Below are 23,501 nucleotides of genomic sequence, written 5' to 3' on the forward strand. Positions count from 1 at the left end.
TTGGATTAGATTTCCAACTGGGGGGTGGGTTGCGAGACAATATTCCAGGTATGCAAAAACTTGGCTTTAGAACTTTCAGAATTATAGGTGCATATGCATAATTCAAACCAGGTACTACTTTTTTAAAGCATGAGAAAATATATAAGAACCGTTCTAGGGGTGCAAGGTATAGAAAAAGTTGGGAACCGCTGGTCCCATCTAGCTCTATTCCGACACCCACGTTTAGTCAGTGTTTCTCATGTGCTTACTTCTGTTTGTTCTTTGGATTTGCGCTTGGTTTACCCTCGGGCTCCCCCTCCTCCCCATAGATCCCTGGATTCTCCCCTTGCAACACCACCCTCATCCTTCGCGCTGCTGCCTCTCGAAAGGAGGAACTGCTCTCGCGCTCCCAAATTCAAGGGCCAGCGGGGGACAGGGTCTCCAATCTGGGCAACATTAAGACTTGTGGACTTCAACTCCAAGAATTCCTCAGCCAGCTTTGCTGACATGAGGTGTAGAGCATTGATGACTGAGGAATTCTGGGAGTTGAAGTCCACAAGTCTGAAAGTTGCCCAGCTTGGAGACCCCTGATCTATCCCATCTCCTCTTCAAAGTGGGAACTCTCTTAAAATCGTCTCGGATAGTTGGCTGTCTAAGAGAACTGACACTCCCCCTCCTCCGGTTAATTGCTTCCGCCATCCAAGTATTCTGACACGACCGGGGAACGACGACCCCCCTCAGCGCCCCAGCCAGGAGGGCACACGTCAACCCACAAACCCCTTTCAATTCTAAGACTCTATGGCTCTATCTCCCTAGAGCGGCGGGAGCGCAATACCAAAGCGCGCGCCGCTCTTTCCCTCACGCGGGCCGTCCGCGCGCAATGCATGCCGGCCCCGCAAGCTTCCTTCTCGTCAGTCCTCCGAGGCTGCGTCCGCGCTGACATCCGTCTTCTCCTGCCTTTTTTTTTTCTTCTTTCCCCCTTCTTCGGCAAACCTCTCCCCCCACTCTCCTCCTCCTCCTCCTCCTCCTCTAAGATGGTGGCGCTGCGTTCCGGTTGATCCAAGAGGGGGGTGACAAAAAAAAAAGGCGGAGGCGCAACGCGGCCCTTAACTCAGCCGCCGCCACCATCATCTCGACAGCCACGCGCACGCCTAGAGCGCCGTCAGGGTCTTTCCCAGGCCTCGCCTGGCCCGGCCTAGCCGCCGTCCCCGCCTTAGCCTTCGGCGGCTCCCCGCGCGCTTCACGTCCTTTTTGCAATTGGCCGCACGGCCTAGCCTAGGCGTCGTCTGAAGGAAGCAGCAAATCTATCCCGCCTGCCCGAAGCGTCCGGTCTTCTCCAGAGCCTGCCGGTTTTTATATACAGCGGGAAACGACAGGTAAGTCGGCGGGCGGGCAAGCGGTGGTCCGGGCTCGGTGTGCACGCTGCCCTTTTAAGGGGAAGCGGCGGCGGCGCCTCTTCCCCGGTGCGAGGAAGGGGAGGTCGCTCTTCTCTCCCTCGCGAAGGCGCTGCCATCCGGGGCTGAGCGAAGGCCGGCCGCTGGAAGGGGAAGTTGCTCGGGGCCAGCGGCGTCTTTTTAGCGCAGTGTCCGCCGGGCGCCCAGAAAGAAGAAACGCCGAGAGGGCGAGGTGGGGTGGTTTACGTTTGGGCAACAGCGTTAGTTAGGCCGCTGTCCTGGACGCGGGTTCTTCTTGGGAGATCAGCACCATTGAAACACAATGCAAGTTTCACTTCAGAGGGTAGGATTTGTCCCGCGAAAAACGAGGAAATGGCCTCCTTGAATCGGATTTAAAGGACTGTTCAAAGCCCCCCCCCCAAAAAAAATCAGTTTCCGATTTGGTGCCTTGCGTTGAAAACGGGGGGGGGGGGGAGTGTTGCTTGTCAGTTCAGGCCTCCTTTTTTCCCCTCCGTGGCCTCCACCCACTCGCTACCCGTCCACACACAATAGCGAGAAACTCTATAGGGAGTTACTGTAGCTGAGAAATAGAAACAATTTGCCCCCTGGACTCTGCTCCAGTGCTCTTGTTTTTGAAATTGTGCTGAGGTATAAATGGCTGCATCACATGAGAGATAGAATAGAATTCTTTATTGGCGAAGTGTGATTGGACACACAAGGAATTTGTCTTTGGTGCATCTGCTCTCAGTGTACATAAAAGAAAAGATACATATATAATTATATATATATATAATTCTCTGCCTTACAAGGCAAAGGTTGCAGGTTCAAGTCCCAGTGAGGGTATGGCTAGCTGATGAGGCCAAAATAAGCTCTATCCTAGTCTCCCTTAATTTTCAAATTCAGCAAAAAACATATGACAAACACACACATATATATGTGTGTGTGTGTGTCAAGAATCACAAGGTACAAAATGAATTGTCATAGGGGTCAAATAAGCAATCAGGAAACAGGTGGTTCATTATAGTATAAGCAGCAAAATCAACTTTAAATTTTCATAGTGTTGTGGAGATCCTGCAGAGTTGTGCTTTTTTGTCATTTAAAAAAAAGTTATTCTAGGGCTTTATTTGACATCCAGTGTAAAATAACATAAATCAGTGCAGCAGGCAAGACTGAATAAGATAATGCCAAAAAAGCATAGCTTAAAACCATAAACGTAAAACGAAGACTGTGTTTGGAGTGGATGTACAAGATTCTTGTGTCTTCTAATGTGACAGCTGTTTATGAGAAAGATTCATACAATTTTTATTAAGCTTGATTTTTTTGTCCCATAGAACAAATAAGGTAATCAGGTAGTCCCTATTCTGAACTATTTAGATGGTCAGGTTTTGATATGGTTTTTTTTTTACCTTTTTGTTTTGCCTTCCTTCCTTCCTTGTTTATTTTTGCCAAACATAAATCACCAATATTCAGGGAACTGACATGTAAGCTACATTTAGTTCTTCACCTCAGGGGTCATATCCAGTCTTTACTTTCACACAGCCAGTAGTGGGTTCCTGCCAATACAGCTAATTGCACGCAGCTTCATGGGTCTGGCACGCGATTGCGGGTTCTAGTGCAATTTTGCTTCCTGCAACTGTGCAGGTTGCAAAATCTCACACGGGGATGCACATGCGCGCGACTTTCAGTGAGGGTTTTTGCTTCCATCCATGCATCCTAGCAAAAAACCTGGCTGAAACATGCGTGCAAGTGTGTCCCCCTGCAAGATTTTGCAACCTGCACAGTTGCAGGAAGCAAAATTGCACTTGAACCTGCGCTTGAGCACCAGACCCATGAAGCTGTGCACAATTAGCCGTACCGGCAGGAACCCACTCCTGCAGACAACATAATATCAACAGTTTATTAGTCCTAGTTAATCTTGTGCTTTAAAAAAGTTTAAAGTCAATGCTCAAGTTGTAATGAAGTCCAACTGTGTTAATTTTTTTTATCCTTCCTTTATTATTTTTATAAGTAGTTCAACGCAACAAACAATATGTAATACTGGTAATCCTCGACTACACTTCATTTAGTGACCATTCAAAGTTACAGCAACACTGAAAAAAAATTATTTACGTTGCAGCATCCCCATGGTCACGTGATCAAAATCCAGGTGCTTGGTAATTGTCTCATATTTATGACAGTTACAGTATCCCGGGTCCCCTTTTATGACCTTCTGACAAGCAACGTCAATGGGAAAGCCAGATTCATTTGATCGCCATTTTGCTAACTTAACAATTGCAGTGATTCATTTAACCTATGTGGCAAAAAGGACATATAAGAGGGCAAACTCACTTAACTATCTCATATAGCAACTGAAATTTGGAGCTCTATTGTGGTCAAGGACTACCTGTACTCCTTCCTTCTATTTTCTGTATAGCAACAACACTGTGAAGTGTTGTGGAATTGGACCATAGTCACCCACCATTGTAGCATGGTGCTTTAATTACGAGACTTAAGTGTTTGTTTAAGTGTGAGAAAGTAAGAATATGCTTGTATCCTCTGCTGCCTGATTGTGGTCCCAGTGTAGCTTTGCCACCCACTACAACTTGGGGTTGAATTGTTGAAGAAATGGAACCTATTCTGTAGGTATTTATTTATTTATTTATTTATTTATTTATTTATTTATTTATTTATTTGATTTTTATGCCGCCCTTCTCCTTAGACTGAGGGCGACTTACAACATGTTAGCAATAGCACTTTTTAACAGCCAGCATATTGCCCCCACAATCCGGGTCCTCATTTTACCCACCTCGGAAGGATGGAAGGCTGAGTCAACCTTGATCCGGTGATGAGATTTGAACTGCTGACCTTCAGATCTACAAGTCAGCTTCAGTGGCCTGCAGAACAGCACTCTACCTGCTGCGCCACCCCGGCTCATAAGTGTCTTTTGTGAAATTAGAAACTTGTGTGTAGAAATTTCTGGTTTATAAGTTTCTATATATTGAGCTGTTTCCACACAAAAACAATAGTGTGTGTGTGTGTGTGTGTGTGTGTGTGTGTGTATACCAAGATTGAGCTATAACAGGAGGACTCTTATCAAATGTATTACTCCTTTTCTTTACCTTATATTGTAAGTATTAGTCTGAGCAAAAACAATAAAACTGAACTTGAATGAACTTTTGTGAAGTTTGAAAAACCCTATGTAAGTTAGGATTCCAAGCAGAAAAAACATTCCTGTTTAGTTTTTTATAATTTGGATGTGAAGTTGCTTGGTGAATGCCATTATATATATATATATAGTTCAGAAAATAAAAATGAAAGTAGAAAAGCCAGTTTCCCTGTAAGCTTAGTTTACCTCATGTTTTTCATAATTAGTTCAAAAAGGAACATGTACATACCTTTACTAGTTAATCAGGTGGCTTAAGAGTAAAATTTGTTAAGAATAGAAAATATTAATATGATATCAGGATCCAATACTTTGATTACTTAATGAGAAGAGAATATTCACTGGAAAACACTCTGATGTTTGGGAAAGTGTGAAGGCAAAAGGACAAGGAGATGGCAGATGATTAGATTAAATAGTGTCATTGAACCAATGAATATGAATGGGAAAACCCCAGAAAATTGGAGGAATAGGGGAGCCCAGTATTCCGTGGTCCACAGGATTGCAAAGAATTGGACACGCCTTAGTAACTAAACAATAACTAATGGTGTACAGCAGGGGTCCCCAAACTTTTTACACAGGGGGCCAGTTCACTGTCTCTCGGACTGTTGGAGGGCCGGACTATAAAAAAAAAACTATGAACAAATCCCTATGCACAATGCACATACCTTGTTTTAAAGTAAAAAACAAAATGGGAACGTACTATTTAGAGGGGGGAGAAGATCTGAAATTCATATATGTTTATGTTTTGTTTTTAATTTTCTTTTGTTAACATCTGATTGGCTATACAAGGTTTTCTTGGCTTATGAAAAATGTATAAAGAAAGAAGGAAGCACTTTGGCATAATGGTTAATAAGTTAGAAATATAATTGGTGTTGCACTTTTTGAAGGAACATTAAGGAGGGAATTTAATTAAAAGAAAATGAATGTAACTGGATGACAAAATTAGGAAAAAAACCTTTTGCAACTTTTTTGATGATTGATATTAGTTACTAACAAAATACCACATTTTATTCATGGAAAATTAGATGGTACACTGTGTTGTTTGAATGTATGTTGAGAGAAAAATTTAAAAAAATTACCCCGCCCCAAAAAACAGTCCTTCCTTCCTCTGTCCCTCCATTTCATTCTTCCTTCCTTTCTTCCTTGTTCCCTCCATTTCTCCTTCCTTCTTTCCTTCCTTCCTTCTCTCCTTCCTTCCTCTCCACTTCTCCTTCCCTCCCTCTCTTTCCCTTTTCTTTCTCTCTCTCTTTTCCCTGTACTCTTGTCGCTCACTGGCGGGCCGGATAAATGGCCTCAGTGGGCCGCATGTGGCCCGCAGGCCGTAGTTTGGGGACTACTGGTGTACAGTGATCCCTCGATTATCGCGAGGGTTCCGTTCCAAGACCCCTCGCGATAATCGATTTTTCGCAATGTAGGGTTGCGAAAGTAAAAACACCATCTGCGCATGCGCGCCCTTTTTTTCATGGCCGCGCATGCATAGATGGTGGAGTTTGCGTGGGCGGCGGGGAAGACCCAGGGAAGGTTCCTTCCGCCGCCCAGCAGCTGATCTGCTCGGTAGCGCAGCAGCAGCGAGCAGACGAAGATCGGGGTTTCCCCTTTGCGTGGGCGGCGGGGAAACCCCGATCTTCGTCTGCTCACTGCTGCTGCGGCCACCCAGCAGCTGATCTGCTCGGTAGCGCAGCAGCAGCGAGCAGACGAAGATCGGGGTTTCCCCGCCACCCACGCAAAGGGGAAACCCCGATTCGGCTCCTCGCTGCTACCGCGCTGCCGAGCAGATCAGCTGCTGGGCGGCCGCAGCAGCAGCGAACAGACGAAGATTGGGGTTTCCCCGCCGCCCACGCAAAGGGGAAACCCCGATTCGGCTCCTCGCTGCTACCGCACTGCCGAGCAGATCAGCTGCTGGGCGGCCGAAGGAACCTTCCCTGGGTCTTCCTCACTGATGCGCCCGCCCGCCCGCCGCCCGCCAGCAAGAGGGGGAGAGATAGAGAAAGAGAGAGAAGGAAAGAAAGAGATGAGAGAGGGAGGAAGAGAGTGTGAGAGAGGAAGAAGCAAGATAGAGAAAGAGAGAGAGAAAGAAAGATGAGGAAGGAAGAGAGTGACGTCATCGGGTGGGAAAAATCGCGATATAGCATTTCGCGAAGAACGAGATCGCGAAAATCGAGGGATCACTGTATTCTTTTTGGATGCATACTTTTCATCATCAGGAGATGCTCAGAGAAAGTATTAAAGAGCAGAAATTTTAAAAAATAGATTGTTCAATAGTTCATATGGTGATTCAAGTTCTGGTTTTAAATACAGTAGTCCCTCACCTATCGCTGGTGTTACGTTCCACACCTGGCCGCGATAGGTGAAATCCGCGATGGGGAATTTATCGACTGATAGTACTTATTTAAGTATTTATATTGTAATTGTTTGGTAAGTTTTCATTGTTTTAAGTGTTTATAAACCCTTCCCACACAGTATTTATTTTAGATACAGTATTTAAATACATTATTTACAATTTTAGATTTATTTTTTTTAAAACCTGCCAATCGAGTTCGGCGGGCTGTTTAAATCTGCCGATCGACTTCCTCAGAAACCCGCGATGAAGTGAAGCCGCAGTAGGTGAAACGCGGTATAGCGAGGGACTACTGTATTACTAATTTCAAGAATTTGCAGAATGAGCATAGACTTCAAGCAATTTCTTCTTCAGATTTTAACATGCAAATTTGGAGTAATGGAGTTTATTGCAAGAATATTTAATTTTTGTCCTATTGACCTCTATCTTTTGGAAGTACAAAATGACTTCTTTGGAGTTCCTAGGTAGCATCTGTTTAAAGCGCTGACAAATTTTGAGGTGTGATTTAATTGTGCAATACCATTGTCGTTACAGTTCTAAAATAATACGTAAAATGTTTTCTACAAGGTGAATAGCTTGATTCAGAAAAGATGGTCTGTGAACTTAATGAAGGTGATTGTCCTGAGTTTAGTAAAATTATGAATGAGATGCATATTTTCTTCTCCATCATGGATGGAGTCAGCATTCAGGATGGGTTGTCCTCGTCCACTCAGAACAATGACTGTGTCTATTACTTTTTGCTGGATCCGCCCTCCTAGGACCCAACTTCGACTCGGTCCTCAGACTGGACAAATGTGGCTACCTTTTCTTCCTTCCTGAATAATGGCTTTTCTCTATTATTGACTGCTTGAACATTGCATTTTGAGACTATTCTACATCACGAGTTCTTACTCTGATTTGAAAGACTTTTATTATTTATTGATTGATTGATTTGATTTGATTTGTATGCCGCTCCTCTCCGTAGACTCGAGGCGGTTTAAGCTCTCTTCTATCTGGGCACTCAGCAATAGAGCATCAGCTTCTGCTGTGGTGTGCAGTTACGCCTCCTAATTTGGCATTGACCCTTGAGAGCTTGCCCTGGTCTGCCTTTAGAGCTTTGAGCTCCCGGAGCTACAGGACGCTGTAACAGACATTTGGGGATGGTGTGGCACTGGAGGTTCCCAGCTGCGTATTGTTGGCGGGACGTCAGACACACTGTCTTCCTCGTTCCGTCTTGAGGGTGTCACACCAGTCCCTCTGGACTTTCTCCAGAGGAGTGGCATACAAGTCCAATTAATAAATAATAAATAAATTTATGTTTATAGTTGCGATAGCCATTTGGGGCAGCTGTTTGGGCCTCAGAATGGCAGACAGAGATGTTTTAAAGGAAAAGCCACAGGGCAAGCAGCAGCACAAAACTAATGACCACACCCCAGATGAAGAGGGGGTCAGACCCTCAGCTCAGACAATGACTGGAGCTGTTTTTATTCCTCATGATGCCAAGGCCTCAGAGAGACCGGAGGGTCACAGGGACAAGGTCCTGCAGAGGCTCTGCAATCAGACCTCAGCTGGCAAACGCTCACATTCTCAGGCTCTGGACACCTCTTCTAAGTCCTCAGGGGACAGTACTGCAACCTCCCCATCTAGTGATCAGCTGGCCCTTGACAATATTGCCCTCACCAGGGTCACTGTGGACATCTGGGGGTCAGTTGGCTTTCCAAGGACCTCCTGTACTCTAGTCCAGGAGGTTCCCCAGTCCACTGGGGCTCCACCTGTGCCTTCGATGGGGGTTCCTCTTCCTCTGGACCATGCCACCTTGAAACTGTTAATGGTCTCTGCAGTTCAACAGGGCCTATCAGCATGTCTGCAGTCCTTAGGCAGGCCTTCATTGGTGGACTCAGAGTGGGCTCCTCACAGACCTGGGCTCAGTGCCAGACAACAAAGCCCTGACTACTATTCCAATATTTCGGATGAGGATTCTGGAGATCCCTTGGTGGATTTGGACCAAGGCAACTTCAAGCTGGGAGAAATGAAGGGATGCTCCATGAACACATAGGTCTCTAATGCTGTTTTCCCCCAGGGCTCTTCAAGATTCTTGCTTTACAAGATTTGCTCCATGGGTTTGGATCCTATGCCCACTCCCGTGGGCTCGGGTTCTCAGCAACTTGACAGAGTTCATGCTGGAGGTGGGCATCATTCCGGCTCTACAGTTATTTCTGGACAACATCCAGCATCAGTGATCAGCCCTGGCCTATGCCGTCTTCGCTTGACCATAAGCATGTAATGTGAGTCCAGAGTTGGCCTCCCTTCTCACTGTCCCTCCAGTGGAAGCCCTGGAGATGGCCCTGCATATACTGACCACCATGCTGGTGAATTGGAGGAGCTGTTGCAGCCTGAAGACAAAAGAACTGAACAGGCCCTTATTAAAGTACACCAGGTAGCTGCAGGGGCAGTGAAGGCATCTTTGTTACCTTCCCTCTTCACTTGCTCCTCGTTGATTTGGCTGCAACTCATCCAGGAACAGATTCTGGCTTCCAACACACTAGTGCAACAGGACCTCAATAAAGTCTCAGTTGCAGTTCAGTTTGCAGCAGATGCCACCCTGCATGCTTCCTGATTTGCCTCCAAGCATGTTAATGTGAGTCCAGAGTTGGCCTTCCTTCTCATTGTCCCTCCAGTGGAAGCCCACTGGATCAGTGATCGTGAGGCACATGCATTGGCTTCATCAGTGGTCAGTGGACACCCAACACAAGTGGCATTTGGGCCACCACCCTTTCTGGAGTCAGAATCTGTTTGCTGAATCTCTGGATCCAATCTTGATTAAGACTTGGGATAGGAGGAAGAATCTGCTGTCTCTTTCTCGGAAAGGCAATTTCCACCAGTCTCCCTGTTCCTGATGGCCCTTTTTGGCTCCTGACCAGGACTTCAGCTTCTCCCGGCAGCAAGATCAGTTTGGATCTGGGCAACACCAGCCTCAGGATAAATCCAGGAGGGGAAGGCAGTTCAAGCCAGCTTTCAGGGATGGAGGAGGTCATCCCTTCTGCCACTCCCTATAGGGTCCATTCCAATCCTCCCATAGGGGGTTGTTTCGCCTTCTCCACAGTGTAGGAGCAGACTACTCAGACTAGATGGGACCTTGTAACAGTCAGTCAGGGTCTCTCGCTAGAATTTCTCTCCCTTCCCCCAAGGTTTTTCATGTCCCATATCTAAGGTACCCTCCAAGAAAGCCCTTATAGATTCAGTGGTTCAGCACCTGCTGGACGTTTATGCCATCCAGCAGGTCCCTCTGGATCAGCAGGAACAGGAGTACTATCCCATCCTCTTTGTAGTCCCCAAAAATTCAGGGGGGTGGAGGGCAATTCTAGATCTTAAGCTTCTGAACTATCAAATATAGATGGTCCAAGATGCACTTTTTGCAGTGTGTACGGCAGGGCCATTACCTGGCCTCCCTGGACCTGACCGAAGCCTACCTGCTTACACCGATTAACCATCTTCATCAGCAGTACCTTCAGTTCTGCTGTGCGGGTAGGCATTTCCAGAATATGGCTCTCACCTTTGGCCTTTCCTCTGCTCCCTGAGTTTTTACGAAAATCCTAGTGGCACTGCGGTGATGCCTGGCTGTTGAGTGGTGCACTCTGAGACACCAGGATGATGACCCCAAGGTTATCCTTAGTATTCAGGCATCCTTTCGTCCTTCCATGGAGAGGATCTATGCTGCAATGTAGAAATCCTTCTGCACTTGGTGCGCATCCAAGGGCCTTCCTTTCTTGAGGATTCCTCTTCCGAAGGTCCTCAAATTTCTCCAGTGGGGTTTGGCCATGGGACTTTTCCCAAACACGCTCTACAGGTAGGTGGCAGAACTGTCTTCAGTCCTGTCCAAGGACCAAGTTGACTCTTGAACTGGGATCTCCCCATGGTGTTGCAGTCTCTGATGGGGCCGCCTTATGAGCTGCTGCGGCTGGCTGGTCTCAGGTATCTATTCCACAGATCATCTTCCTGGTGGTGATCACATTGGTCCACTGGATCTCCGAGCTCTCAGCACTTTGCATTTGGAAGGACTTGTGTATTTTTCATTTATACCGGGTTGTTCTTCGGTTAGACTCTTTGTTCATTCCCAAAGTCAATTTCTCCTTTCATAGGACTCAGGAACTCATTTTCCCCAATCAACCTGGCTTATCCCTCTGAGAGATTTTGGCACATTCTGGACATCCACCATGCTTTGCGTATTTACATAGATCGGACACGTCAGTTCCGTAACTCTGAGGCAGTACTGATTGCTTTTTTACTGCAATCTTTGGGTCAGAAGGTGTCCTCTACAACCATTGGCCATTGGATTTGTGGGGTGATTGCTAAGGCATATGAACTTTCTGCTCTGTCACGGCCAGTAGAGATCACAGGCCACTTTTTGCACAGTGCGGCCATATTGGTGGCCTGGGCGAACCAGGCACCCTTGGTGGAGATTTGTCGGGGAGTTTCCTGGACTTCTCAGTTTATTGACCACTACAAAATTGATTCATTCATGTCGGCAGATGCGGCCTTCAGCCAAAGGATATTGCGGACAGTCCACGAGGAGTCTCACTGATTCGGACTTTGACTTTGCCCACCCGGGAAGACCTTTAGCTTCGGTATGTCCCGCCTTAATACTAGCTCCACCCATGATGGAAAAGAGGCATTAGTCTTCTCATGAGATGGAGCCAGCATTCAGCCCCGCTCTTGGGGGGTCCTTTCCTGTATACTCCTCATTTGTTGGACTGGAATTGTTGTAGTTGTTTTTCTTTTTAGACTGACTTTTCGGCAGTTTGCCTCTGCATTTTTGGCAGTTTCAGGAAGGAGAGAGAGAGAATAAAACTGACAAGCTCATGGTAAGAAATAGTCTCTTTTGAGCTGAGCTTGATTGTTTCATGTTCAGACCCATGTAGTTTTATAAGTAACACTACAAAAGTATTTTCATACAAAAACTCTATATTTACTTACCAGCTTAGCTGAGATTTCTAGATACATAGATTTATTTATTTATTTATTTATTTATTTATTTAGATTTGTATGCCGCCCCTCTCCGCAGATTCTAGGCCTCATGGAGGCTTCTCCCTGCCTTTTCTAGTTACAGTTTCGGAGGCTCAGGTTTGTAAGAAGAAAATGGTTCTTCAGAAGAGGCAAAAAAGTCTTGAACACTCGGTTCATATCTAGAAAAGTTTGTAAGTAGAGGCGTTCTTAGGTAGTGGTACTACTGTAGTTTGTTTTGGATGGTATTGACATATCCTCCAATAGAGATCTGTATAAAATAGACAATCGTCTCATTTTTTTAAAGAATGCCCTAAACGCTCTAACCAGCAAGAATATCCATAGAATGTTCTTCCTATATATACACACCAAAATTTGGCAGATAGCAATGTAGTATTTCTATTCATAACTGAAAACCTCAGTAGCATTAACTGAGTTTATGTAAGATATACACATACTTGCACCATTTTGTATAATGGCTAACTTCAAAAGGTGACCTATCAAAACCAGGAATATACATGCATGCATTTCAGGCATTCATTCAACTTGTATGCTGCCCATCTTGTCTAGAGATGACTCTACCTATCCTTTCTATAGCAAAGATTTTATTGAAAACAGTAGTTAACTTAGTTAGCTGGCAGATGTGTAACCAAGAGTAATTTTCATCAGTTCTTACATTTGGCATTAGTTAACATAAATCTCTAGTGAATGCAGATACAACATCCTGTTTGATCCAGGTGAGTTAGTGACTGGAGCATCAGCAATATATTCTTCTAAGAATATGTTTAAATAAATGGCTACTGGTTCTTATCTCCTTTTCTCTGAGAAAAGCCAGTAATGGGAATGGAACTACAGTACTCTGATTTCTGCATATAACTGGCTATGTTGGAAACATTTTAAAATCCAAAGCCAATCACAGCATTCAATCAGCACACTTCAGAGACTTGAAACAGTGTCTCTTAAAGTTTGGGTGGGGAAATTATTCAAAGCTAGGAATTCTTGCAATAAGCCTTTATGGTTAAAAAGATTTTGGATATCTTATTCTCCAAATAGTTTGGACAGTAGTTGCTACAATCCAGTACATAGACTTCTGAAGGGTATTAAGGTGGTTATTGAGCAGATATTAGGGGTTATGGTCCCTGGATCTGAACTATAAAAATCCACTAGTTATCAGTGTCAAGTTCAAAGCATGCTCTCAACAGTGCTTGCTTGGTTGGGTTCTTCAGTCGGGACCTTGACAATCGGTAGCGATTTCAAGTTGACTATATCTAGCTACTCATATCTTTTATTGGTTGTCTGGATTTTTGTAACCCAGATTGCGAAACTCTAGATTAAACTAAAACCAGAATTTTCCCAGCATCTCATCCATTTTTCAGTTTGACAATTTCAACAGCAAACCAGAATGACACACTATGATAAATATGTTAAATAAGGTTCAGGATGGAAGTGTTTTTAATAGGAAAGTGAACACAAGAGCAAGGGGGCACAATCTGAGGTTGATTGGGGAAAAGATCAGAAGCAATGTGAGAAAATATTATTTTACTGAAAGAGTAGTAGATCCTTGGAACAAACTTCCAGCAGACGTAGTTGGTAAATCCACAGTAACTGAATTTAAACATGCCTGGGATAAACATATATTCAGTCTAAGATAAAATACAGGAAATAGTATAAGGGCAGACTAGATGGACCATGAGATCTTTTTCTATGTTTCTATGATTGTGAATAATTGTTTAGATTTGTGTATGGCACACTGGTGTGTGATTAGTTTTATATAATGGCTGGGCACCCTTAAAAAATAATTAGATAAAAGGTCTTTGAATCTCTTGGGAGTATGAGATCAGCACTTACATTCATTAAAGAAGGTCATTTTAAAGCTTCTGAACAATGCTAAAAGTTGTAGTTGCTTTAAGAAATCGCCTCATTAAATTTAAAGCAGTTCTCAATTACAAATTATTTTTAAAAGGTAAACAGCTTGATTAATTTTGATCCTGCTCTAAGGATATAAAAGTAATTTTGATTTAAAAGTGACTATTTTTGCATGTAATGCTGAACTGTGGTTTGGTTGGGATGATGCTTTATGAATGCAGAATAAATGTTAGACATAGATAAACATCTTTCTTGCTGGGTCCAGCTAGAAGGAGATTCTTGGCGAGTTTAATTTCATATAATTTTTTTAAATAAGAATTCGTATTTGATTTAATATTGATTTGTTTCAACATTAACTGAGATTTGTTTTAAATCAGGATTAATCCAAAATGATTTAAAAGTCAAGCTAAATTAGGTGAAAGTCATCCTTTGGGTGCATTTAAAGAAGAAAGATTGGGGAAAATAACACTATCAGAAAAGTAATCTAAAATGTGCAAGCAGTCCATGGTTTGTAATCTACATATAAGTCCTAAACCCTTCAAATTCATGCCAGCAAAATTCAATATCATATTTAGAAATAAGAACACTTTTTAATGTACAGTAGTCCCTCGCTATACCGCGCTTCACCTACTGCGGCTTCACTTCATCGCGGGTTTCTGAGGAAGTCGATCAGCAGATTTAAACAGCCCGCCAAACTCGATTGGCAGGTTTTTCAAAAAAAAAAAATCTAAAATTGTAAATACTGTATTTAAATACTGTATCTAAAATAAATACTGTATGGGAAGGGTTTATAAACACTTAAAACAATGAAAACTTACCAAACAATTACAATATAAATACTTAAATAAGTACTATCAGTCGATAAATTCCCCATCGCGGATTTCACCTATCGCGGCCAGGTCTGGAACATAACACCAGCGATAGGTGAGGGACTACTGCAAACGTATTGTATATTTAATACTTTAAAAGGGCTATGTTATTGCTGATAAGGCAACTATCACTATTTTAGCCTCTGAAAACAAAAAACTTTAGTCTATCATAGAAGTATTTTTGTTATACTTTCCTCAATATGGTGAGTTAATTATAAAGTCTTGAATGCTATGGAAAATTTAATTGTTGCTTGTTAAATTTTGAATAGACAATTTCAACTAACAATAATTAAAAATTAGAAGTTCTAGCTTTATTTTACATAAAAGGAGATACATATTACTATCCCATGAATTAAATGAATTTAAAAGCATACATCAATTGGGAACAGTTTTCAAACAGTACAAAAGTTCTCCATTAAGTTTTTTAAACTGTAAGGAAACGCTTTGAGAGGCATGATAGCCATATTTTTAAAATATAGGTTATCACACTACAAATTAGCACTGGAGGAATTATTTTTAAATGGCCAGGCTTCCAATCCCTATCGTTTATTCCTTCTCAAAATGTGTGCATTTTCAATTTTATATTTTGCCTTTCCAATAAATGTAGGGTTTTACACAACTAACAATAAACGAGAACTTCCAATGTGCTTATTTCAAACTTTTATAAGACCATCTAATAAAATTATATTTAAAAAGAAAAATCAAATCCTGGATTCTAACTTTTTTGTGCTTGGATGGCAAACACAAGTTTGAATAAAGCACGCTATAATAGGTTGTTTCTTAACACCTCTTAACAATCTTAAGGGTAAATTCTCTTTTCATATTGCTATTAATTATGCCTCTGCTGGTGGTAAAACAATAAGAAGACTCATTCCAAAGAATCCAGTCCTAAAATATTCATGAAAATAAGCTTTTAAAAGCTGCATAAGACAAAGATGGGGCAATATGCCGAGCTCTAAACTAAAGCTATTAGCAACTATCACCATTGGTCATGCTGACTGAAATTGATAAGAATGGCACAGGTTGCCCATTGCTACTCTTTTATTTACTTTTATTGATTATAATCAATATTTATAGTCATTCTTAGAAGTGACCAGCAATTGATGAATTTGTTGTAGCAAGGAAATTGAAACCAGTCACTAAATGATTATCATATTCTGGATTAACTAAAAGTTTTCAAACCTTTTAAATATCCATGTGCTTCCTTTCAAGTACTTTAAGTGAAATGTGGGTTGATATAGCTTCTCAAAGAACAAAGGAACATATATTTAAGGGGGGGGGAGAGAGAAAGATATTTAGGCATTAGATTGTTGTCCACCACCAAAATATGGGCAAACAGATTAAGGATTAATTCACCCAAACTGAATCAGTTCATTAATTATCAATTTCTTATTGGTGATTTAAATACAGTGGTCCCTCGATCATCGCGAGGGTTCCGTTCCAGGACCACAAGCGATGATCGATTTTTCGCGAAGTAGCGGTGCGGAAGTAAAAACACCATCTGCGCGTGCGCAGATGGTGTTTTTACTTCCACTGCTGCCCGCTCTTCGACCGCCCACCCCGTTGCTCGCGCCTGGGGTGCGCGCGCGCTTGGGGACACCCTAGCTCCGCTTCCCAGCTGGGAAGCGGAGCTGGGGTGTCCCCAAGCGCGCGCGCTTTCCCCAGCAACGCACGCGCGGTGGGGACACCCTAGCTCCGCTTCCCAGCTGGGAAGCAGAGCTAGGGTGTCCCCAAGCGCGCGCGCTTTCCCCAGCAACGCACGCGCGCGTGGGGACACCCTAGCTCCGCTTCCCAGCTGGGAAGCGGAGCTAGGGTGTCCCCAAGCGCGCGCGCTTTCCCCAGCAACGCGCGCGCGCGTGGGGACACCCTAGCTCCGCTTCCCAGCTGGGAAGCGGAGGTGGGGTGTCCCCAAGCTCGCGCGCGCCGCCCGCCCGCCCACGCTGTTGCCGGCTCCGCTTCCCAGCTGGGAAGCGGAGCTGGGGTTTCCGCGCGCGTGCCGCCCGCCAGCCCACGCCATTGCTCGCGCCGCCGCTGGGGTCTTACCGGGGCAAGAGGGGGAAGACCCAGGGAAGCCTCTGCCCGGCGGGGAAACTCCACCATCTACGCATGCGTGGAAGGGCACGCATGCGCAGATGGTGGAGTTTACTTCCGGGTTGAAAACTAGCGATATAGCCCTTTCGCGATGCTCGAGGACGCGAAACTCGAGGGTTCACTGTAGTTCCTAAATCATGCTGAATGCTAACTTAATGCTTAAATGCATACAAATGTTAGTTGTATATTAAACATCTTACTACAAAAGATACATTTTTTTAAGTTGTTACTTTTTTCAAAATTGCTGCTGCAATTTCAATCCAGAAAGCCAAGGTTTTATGCAATTATTTAGTTTTTAAGATAGTAACAATGTACTTATGGGATTTAGGATGTAGATTTTTAGATTTCTTTTTCTATTTCTTTTACATTCTACTGTCAGAAACTTTAAAAAAAAGATTGAAATATAATTTGTAATTCACAGCTTTTTTAAAAATATATCTTGAGTGTAGGATCTGTATTTTCCAAGTGAGTCTATTAAGAGGCTAGCATTCAGTTTATGTATTTTAAATTATATATCACTATTTCAAAAATTAAATAAGATAATATATTCTAGGTCTGCAACCCATCAAAGGCTATTTGCCAATTGTGCAAGAACATTCTGCCGAAGTGATAGAAAAACGCGGTAAGTAGAATAGTTATATTTTGATTACTATATTCCTAGTAACAAAAATAACTACAATTATTAAATCTAACTTATAGGAATATTTACACTGGTATTTATGATCTTCAGTTGCTAAGTATCAATTATGTAATATACAGGTGTCTATGGAATGTAAGTATTTGCCTGTAATAATTGTAAAAAGGGAATGATAGCAGCTCTACTTGAATGTTATATGCCAATTGTTTGTGGGTAGAATACAAATTGAGCCATTTTTATTTTAGTTTAGCTGTTCAATGAACTTTCATAACACAAAACTGAATTTCATACATTTTGTATATCTAAAATGCATGGTCATCCATCTGTTATGCTTTTGGTTCCAATAATTTATTTGTATACTACAAATGTTCCTGCTTGTTTCCTTAGAATAATGCTAAAACTAATTTTATGACTATTAGCTCTAATTAAATGAGTGGTGGTCTACTTTTACAACAATAAAAAAAACATCAAGCTTCTTTTAGTTCAGTTTGTTATATCTGAAAATATGCATGCTGAAACCGAAACACAATGTTTGCTGAAGGGAAGTTTCTAATACACAGTTTTAAAGAATCATTTAGTCTATTTTTCTACATAAGAACGTATGGCTCTTATGAGTATCATGTTTTCTACTAATGCTATATTGCTAGCAATTTATTTTTCACTAAAGGCTTATTATACCTCAGGCAAAAGATATAATACAACTAATTCAATTATACCTCTCTCCTCTAAGCAAAATTTTGGATTCTGGATGCAGTCTATATATTGAAAAAGTATGAGCTTTTTGTAACTGCTATTTCCAACCCAGTGCAAAAAAATAAAGTTGTAGACTTTCCATGCATATATGTATAGCAAAATACAATAACTTGGCATTCTATCTATACAGACACCCAACCACAAGCATATGTATTTATAACATTTTTCATAATCTACAGTCAAAGCTGCTCCATTTATATTATTAAAGAAGTAATGTCTTTTACAAGGCTTACACAACTGTTCAGAAATTGCTCCCAACTCTAACTCCCTGTTTTCTCGTGACTTCCAATGCATAGTCACTTTCCTTCATCCTTGTAAAAACCTGAAGACCATCGCTTGGTTTGCACTTCAGTGCACTGTGATGCATCTCTTTTATTGAACAGCCATAATTTGTGAGTGCCTTAAGAAAATTCTTGGGATTCAAGCCAACTTAATTTCTCCGTACTGAAGGAGCGGGTCCAGCAGTCACATGGGTTGCTCATGTCCAATCCGGTGGAACTGAGCCTAGTATTAAAAAAGCTTGCCGGATCCGCCCCTTCCCCAGAATTCGCTCAGTTCGCATATCCTGCGGTTGTATTGTGATAGCTCGTTCAACATTCTAACACCTTCCCTTCGATCTTTCCTTCAAAAAGTAGTAAGATTTATTGTCTTTATTTAATTACTTGCACTAATTGCGCCAGCCGTTTAAAAGAAAAAAAGAAAAAAAGCGGCTCGGCTTTTTTCCTTAGGAGAAGTTGCGGTTTCGTTTTCCCCCGGCGGTTTTGCCGGTTACGATTCCTGCGGCCGCTTGTGGATTCTTCTAATCCTTTGGCCTGGAGGTCCTGGTGCAAGTATTTATCCATTGAATTATTGATTATTTATTGTATACAAATATTTAAGGGCTTATAAAATACCTCCTGCGGAGTGAGACGCCTTCTAGTCTCCTGGACTTAGTCGATCGCTTTTCCCTTAAGAAATTCAACGGAGCGATCTTTTCGGCGCGAAGGCCTTCGCGCCCTTTTTTTAAAATCTAGGCCTCTCGTGTTGGCCTTCTGCCAGCCGCGTAGGCCTCAGTCCACCGCGTGGATCCGGGAGCGGGCCTTGGGGGTCCCAGGCTAAATTCTCCACCGGCTAAGCCTCCAACCAGAGTGCCTTGGTTTACTTAATTACAAAGTTTAGGGAGGCTGGCCCCGCTGGATTTGGGGGCACGAACTCTGGGTTTGCCCAGATTGTCCTCACGTTTCAGCAGCTTCGAGGCCTCGAAGCAGGATCCATTCCTCTTGGGAAGTCCTTGAAATCTTCTCCTTATAATTCAGTTATTGGCTCAGCCTTGTCTTCTGTTAATTGTCAGACTATGGCTACTTTTCCCAAGAGAGGCACAACTAAAGGTCCCAGAGAGGCCAGGCCTACAGGCGATGAAATTACTAGTATCCCCCAGGCCTCTTCCTCCTCCTCTCCAGGGGCCCGCCCCTCGACCAAGGTCACCAGGGCCGAGAAGAGAAGGGACCTAGCCCTACAAAAAATCCATGACAAATCAGCAAAACGTTTGAAAGTGCAGGCCCAAGTAATCAGTAGTCAAGACCCACCAGAGGCCTCTAGTCTGCCTCCTTCTGGGGTCCCTGTGTTATCTCTGGATGAGCCAAACCTAGACAGACCCCAACCTAACCTATGGGGCATAGGTCCAGAGGAACCAGATATTATTGAAGATTCCCCCCAGCCAGGATCCTCCCAGGCCTTTAGGGATTCTTCTGCCATTTCTGCTGATATTTCCAGTTTACCTCCTGAGTTCCAATCTATTTTTGCTGTGTTGTCCAAAGCCATTGATGCCAAACTCTCCACCATCAATGAGCTTCCTTTACCTCTTCCTCCTTCTCGTTCCTCCCGCCCCTTGGGTTCTTCCCCAGCGGTCAGAGCTCCTATTCAGGATGATTCAGATTCCTCCCAGGATGAATATGAGGATGTAGAGGAGGATGAAGACCCTTTTCAGGGCTTATCAGAGGATGAGGAATCCCAAATAAAAGTCCCTCCTCCAATTACTATTTTTCCTTCTCAACTATTCAAATCTCTCCTCCTCAAAGCTAGAATTTCTACGGGATTAGCGGCCCAGGAGAAACAAGCCTCCACTTCCACTGATCCCCCGGAGGAGAATTTACCTTACTTCACAGAGGAACAGGAGGATAACGAGGTAATTCCTATGCCTAAATTGTTTAAAGATGCCTTACTCAAACAGTGGGATTTTCCAGCCTCTGGCCTTAATCCCTCCACCAAGGACAGAAAGTTGTATAAACTTTCCTCTTCCTATGAAGAGCTTCTATCCTTTCCCAAACCAGATGAACCTGTCAAGATTCTTCACTCGGCAGCGGCTGTGCCAGGCGAGGCGGAGGAAGTCCTCCGCCCAGAGGACAAGCGCATCGAGCAAATGCTCAAAAGAGGATTCACCGCTGATTCCTGGGCCATTAAAAGTTCGGCAGCGGCCTCCTTCTTCTCCAGAGCCATGCTGCTGTGGCTTCGCCAACTTCAACAGCACATTCCTCCCGATGACTTGAGAGGTCAACAAGACTTCAACAAGGTCTTTGCAGCTGCCCAGTACGTGGCTGATGCCACCTTGCAATCTACTAGATTTTCTGCTAAGTCTATTGCAGCCTCTACAACGGCAAGAAGACTCCTATGGATTCGCCCTTGGCAAGCGGGAGTTCGCCAAAAGTGGCAGTTATCCCAGGGCCCCTTAAAGCGCGACCTTCTCTTCGGTGATCTTCTGGATCCACTCCTCACGGAGACCACGGACAAGAAGAAGGTTTTGGGTCCAACCACCAAAAAGGTTACCAAAACGCAGTCCTTTCGTCGCCCAGGGCGCCAGCAAGATCAAGCGGCTTCCTATCAGAGATCTCCAGGTCAGTATTCCCCCCGCTTTCGTTCCCAAGGTAGGAACTCCAGGGGTAGAGGGTTTCGTTTCCAAAGGGGAGCTTCCTCTAACAGAGCTTCAAAAAAACCTAGATGGTAATCTTACCTCCATTCCCATAGGGGGTCGCCTAGCTCATTTCGCCTCTAATTGGCGTCTCACCTCCAAGGACCCTTGGGTCATTGACACTGTTCAAACAGGCCTTCTTTTAGAATTTATTTCTCCTCCCCCTAAACGTTTTATTTCCTGCCCTTCTCCCAGGTCATCCTCAGATTGTAACCGTATGGAGGAGGCCATTTCTCATCTTTTGTCCATCAGAGCCATTCAACCGGTCCCTTCGGGTCAGAAGGGCCTAGGTTTTTACTCCATCCTATTTATGGTTCCAAAGTCCTCCGGAGGTTGGAGAGCCATTTTGGATTTAAAGAAACTAAACCTATTCATCAAATATAGGAAGTTTAAGATGCACTCCTTGTCTTCTATTTTGGCCGCCATTCACTCGGGAGATTTCATGGTCTCCTTAGACCTCACTGAGGCCTACCTTCACATTCCTATAGCCAAATGCCACAGAAAATTTTTACGTTTTTCCTTTCAAGGCAGGCATTTCCAGTATAGGGCGATGCCATTTGGCCTTTCCTCGGCCCCTCGGGTCTTTACAAAGCTCTTGGGGTCCCTGGCGGCCTATATCCGGGCGTCTCCCATCCACATTTTATGTTATCTTGATGATATTTTAATTCATGGGAACTCCCTAGAGAGAGTGAAAACAGACCTTTCTGTCACCATGTCAGTCCTTCAGGACCATGGATTTTCCATCAACTTTGATAAAAGTCACCTCCAACCTTCCACTTCCATTTCTCACCTGGGATCCATTATTGATTCAAAATCCTCCCAGGTTTTTCTCTCTCCCGAGAGAAAACTCAGTATAGTGGAGTTAATTTCTAACATTTTATCTAATCCTTCAGTATCCATAGTTACTCTATCTTCCCTTTTGGGGAAGATGGTGTCATGCATAGGCATCATTCCCTGGGCTCGCCTTCATGCTAGGGAACTCCAGTGGCTACTGTTGCCTTTTCAGAGATCGGGGCACAGCAACTCAAATCGACGCATTGTCATCCCACTGAGTGTTCGCAGATCCTTCAAGTGGTGGAAGTCTCCGGCCATGGACAGAGGATCCCCGTTCAGGTGCCCGGATCAATTTGTCATCACCACAGATGCCAGTCTATCGGGATGGGGCGCCCACGCCCAGGGGATGATAGCCCAGGGCACATGGTCCCCGGAGGAAGCTTCCAGGCCAATCAATTGGCTAGAGTTAAGAGCCGTTTCCCTGGCTCTGAAGCATTTCTCTCCTCGCATTCCCAACCGGCACGTTCTCATTCTCACCGACAACATTGCCACAAAAAGCCATATCTGCAGACAGGGGGGCACGAGATCCAAGGCTCTCATGAGGGAGGCCCTCAAGTTGGGCCTTTGGGCGGAAAAACATCTCCAGTCGCTCCTAGCCGATCACATCTCGGGGAGTCTCAACGTCCAGGCGGATTGGCTATCCCGAGCAACGATAGACCCAGGAGAGTGGAACCTCCATCAAGACCTGTTCCATCAAATCACCCTCAGATTCGGCCTACCAGTCCTGGATCTCTTCGCGACCAATGCGAACGCCCAACTCCCTCGCTTCTATTCCAGATTTCCATCCCCGGGAGCGGAAGCAATCAATGCCCTCCGGAGTCCATGGCCTCCAGGCCTACTCTACGCATTTCCTCCAATTCCAATCCTCCCGGACGTGATTCACAAGGTCCTCACCGAGAGGGCCCGAGTAATCTTAATCGCCCCTCATTGGCCCCGCCGGCCCTGGTTCGCGGATCTCCAACAGCTATCCGTCCAGGACCCTTGGCGACTCCCCGTTTCGGGGGATATGCTGCGGCAGGGGGCCTCTTTCCATCCAGACCCGGAGTGGTTCCACCTCACCGCCTGGCTGTTATCAGGAGAGATTTAGAACTGTGTGGTCATGACCCCGATTCAGTGGAGGTCATTCTAAAGGCCAGGAGGGGCTCGACCAATCGAATCTACGACCACACGTGGTCCAAGTTTCACCAGTGGTGTCTACAGGAAGGTCTCTCCCCTCTGTGCATCCCCATACACAGAATTATTTCCTTCCTTATGCAAGGCTTCCATAAAGGACTTTCCACCAGCACCCTCCGGCGTCATCTGGCAGCCATTTCATCTGTCCTAGGGGGTCCCCGCAGACAGCCTCTCCGATCCTTCCCTGAAGTTCAGGAATTCCTCAAGGGCATAGCCAACCTCAGACCTTCCAAGGTCCACAGGTATCCATCCTGGGATCTGCCACGGGTTCTCCACTCCCTCACGCAGGCACCATACGAACCCCTAAAATCGGCATCCCTCAGGTACCTATCCTTTAAGGTAGCCTTCCTGGTGGCTATTACCTCTGCCCGGCGCATTTCGGAGTTGGCTGCCCTCTCAATCAGGCAGGACCTTTGTCAATTCCATCAGGACAAGGTAGTCTTGCGACTGGACCCTACCTTCTTACCCAAGGTCAGTTCCATGTTCCACAGATCTCAGGAT

The 23,501-nt window shown here is 44.4% G+C and overlaps 1 protein-coding gene across 5 annotated transcripts in view; it reads left to right on the forward strand.

Moving 5' to 3' along the window:
* The first annotated feature begins 843 nt into the window (after positions 1-843).
* Positions 844-23,501, forward strand: part of UBE3A (ubiquitin protein ligase E3A) — a 75,209-nt gene continuing 52,551 nt past the window's right edge. Inside the window, exons 1-2 of one of the 5 annotated variants that reach the window (XM_070750998.1) lie at positions 844-1,355; positions 17,213-17,281. The gene's annotated coding sequence lies outside the window, so the exon portion shown is untranslated. The remainder of the gene's footprint in view (positions 1,356-17,212; positions 17,282-23,501) is intronic. The other 4 variants (XM_070751001.1, XM_070750999.1, XM_070750997.1 and 1 more) reach the window with 4 other exon arrangements.

Source organism: Erythrolamprus reginae, chromosome 4, assembly GCF_031021105.1.
Source record: "Erythrolamprus reginae isolate rEryReg1 chromosome 4, rEryReg1.hap1, whole genome shotgun sequence".
NCBI classification, from domain to species: domain Eukaryota; kingdom Metazoa; phylum Chordata; class Lepidosauria; order Squamata; family Dipsadidae; genus Erythrolamprus; species Erythrolamprus reginae.